This window comes from Rattus norvegicus, chromosome 3 (assembly GCF_021556685.1).
Source record: "Rattus norvegicus strain SHRSP/BbbUtx chromosome 3, alternate assembly SHRSP_T2T, whole genome shotgun sequence".
NCBI classification, from domain to species: Eukaryota; Metazoa; Chordata; class Mammalia; order Rodentia; family Muridae; genus Rattus; species Rattus norvegicus.
The window spans coordinates 35,653,209-35,655,959 of NC_141536.1; positions in this window are offsets into that span (position 1 = coordinate 35,653,209).

Sequence of the window (2,751 nt, forward strand, 5' to 3'; positions counted from 1 at the left end):
AGGCCGTTCTTTCACTTTCGTTTATTTCAGAAACAGGATGCTTCTGCTCCTTGCCCTGCGGACCTCGTCCCGGGCGCCATTGCTGCTGTTTCTATACTGGCAGTAATTCCAAGACCTGCTTTGAAAAGCTTATTTGTGTGCATTCTGCGGAACGCGCTGTTGAAAAAAACTGTATGGAAACCAGGGCTCTCTACGCAAATTCCCTCTGTAATTTGCTAGACGGTTACAAAGTTTGACACCAGCACAAGACAGACCAGGAAGCTGGAAAAGCTGCTTCCTGGGTTGGATTTTATGACGCTTGAAAGTTTTCTTCTAAGCTTTGTTTTTGTTGTGAAGATTTTGTAAACAAACACTCCCGCTAGATGTGTGCATTTCCTTTGCCAGAAAAATAGCTGGCTTCTGTCAAGAATGGTAGTGTCCCCTAATCCTATACCAAGAACGAGTTACTCCATAGCTGGGCGGCACTTGAGCACAGAGCTGTGGAAGAGTGGAAGACAGCAAAGAGATATCAGGGCCTTCTACATAGTGGTGCCCTGTATCAGTACGTAGTAACCCATAGCTCGGTCTAAAATGACACACAGTGGCAGAAGCAAAATTCTTTGCATCAAGAGTAGTGATGGGGCGGCCGGGTTGGTGGCGGTGCAGGCCTTTAATCCCAGCACTCAGGAGGCAGAGGCAAGAGGATCTCTGTGAGTTTGTGGCCAGAGTTCCAGGACAGCCATGACTATACAGGAAAAAACCTGTCTGGGCCAGGGAGGGCGGGGGGGGGGTGGGGGGGGGGTGGGGTGGTGGTGGTGATAGGACCCAGTTTACAATGACACCAGAACCATATGAGACCCTGTCTTAAAAAAAAAAAAAAAAGATAAGGGTTTCTTTTGTGTTGTCAGCCCAATTAGAAAGTACAGGCTACAGTGACTGGTACATGGGAAGGGGGGTGATTCCCAGGGTTGGGTTACCCCTTCTCAGAGGAGAAGGGGAGGGCAGAGGACATATAAGAGAGTGGGACTAGGAGGAGAGGAGGTGTTGATGTTGGGATGTAAAGTAAATAAATAAATTAATTGTCTATTTTTTGAAAAATAAAAACAAATGGTCTCGGTATTAGGTTTTCTTCTGAATTTGAGTGGGAGCATAAATGTCAATTAAAACTCATAAGAGGTCATTGGTTTGGACTGAGTTCCAGAGCAAAAGTGAAATCGCTTATGCTGAAATCCCAAGTTGCCAAGAAGAGGAGTTATTCTTCCAAGCAATCAGATGAGAGATTATGGCCAAATCCCTAAGCAAACCATTTTTACACGGCAGAATAATAGCTTTAACCTTTATGACACAAGAACTTTAAAGTGGCCTTTGGAGTGCTAGAGAGATCACTTAGTGATTAATTAATTAAAAGCACTCATTTCTCTTGCAGAGAAACTGGGTTCTATTCCCAGCCCCGCCCAACCTGTTGTTAATCTGGTTCCAGAAAATGAATGCCCTCTGTGGCTTCTGTGGACCAACAGGGTATATAAATATATACAGGCAAAATGCAAACATATTAAATAAAAACAAACCTAAAAAAAATTTCAACACCATATTTGTTTTTGTGGTGGGGTTACATTCTTCAGCTACCCCCAGGGTTTTTGATCTATAAAACAAGTATCTGCCCAACTTGTCAGAATTGCAAAAAGTCAACTTGGTTTTTAAACTAAATTTGTTGTAATTTTTGTCTTTTGACCACCATGAGTTATTCAACATAATTTTTCCTCTTGTCTTATTTATGATTTGGAAGGAGATACTAGGAGACATAAGTATGACTACAAAGATCTGATCTAATATAGACTTAAGGAGAAGCTACGGGATGGGTGGAGAGGAAGCTTTGAGACACTAGCATCCTTTGCTAGTGTGGGTGTTGGGGATAGGGGCGGTGCCATGGGAGCTTCTAGATGGTCTGTTCCTATCTTTCCCTCCCACCAAAGAGTGGGGAGCACAAGAAATATAGACATTAGTGGACCATTTCATCTGGCTTTATTATCTGGGCTCTGGGATGGATCTAAGTCATCAAACTTAACAGACAAACATTTTTACCTGCTGTGGTGATTTGAATATGCTTGGCTCATGGAAAGTGCTACTATTAGGAGGTGTGGCCTTGTTGGAGGAAGTGAGTCACTGTGTAGGTGGGCTTTAAGGGCTCCTAGGTCTCAGGCTCTGCCCAGTGAAGAAGAGTCAGTCTCTTTCTGGCTACCTTTGGATCAAGATGTAGAGCTCTCCACTCCTCCTTCTCCAGCATCATGTCTGCTTGGATACTGCCATGCCTCCTGCCTTGATGATGATGGACTGAACCTCTGAAACTGCAAGTCAACCCCCAATTAAATATTGTCCTTTATAAGAGTTGCCTTGGTCATGGTGTCTGTTCACATAAATGAAACCCTGAGACACATAACTAGTTTATAAACTATGTCTTTAGATATGACTAGGAAATGTTACACGTTAGGTTTGCTTTTAGAGCGTCATAATGTCCACTAGCATACTGAGAGTCTCAGGAATACTGCAGGGGAAAATTAAGCACATATTATAGTTTTTAACGTTAGCCTGGACATGGTGGTGTACACCTTTAATCCAAAGAATCAGAAGCCAGCAGATCCCTGTAAGTTTGAAGACACCCTGGCCTGGTAAGCAAATTCTAGGCCAGCCAGGAATTCAGTGACTGATACAGGGATACAGTGAATAACCATAACAATAGTTTTACTTCACCCAACCTGGAATTTGGCAGACCAC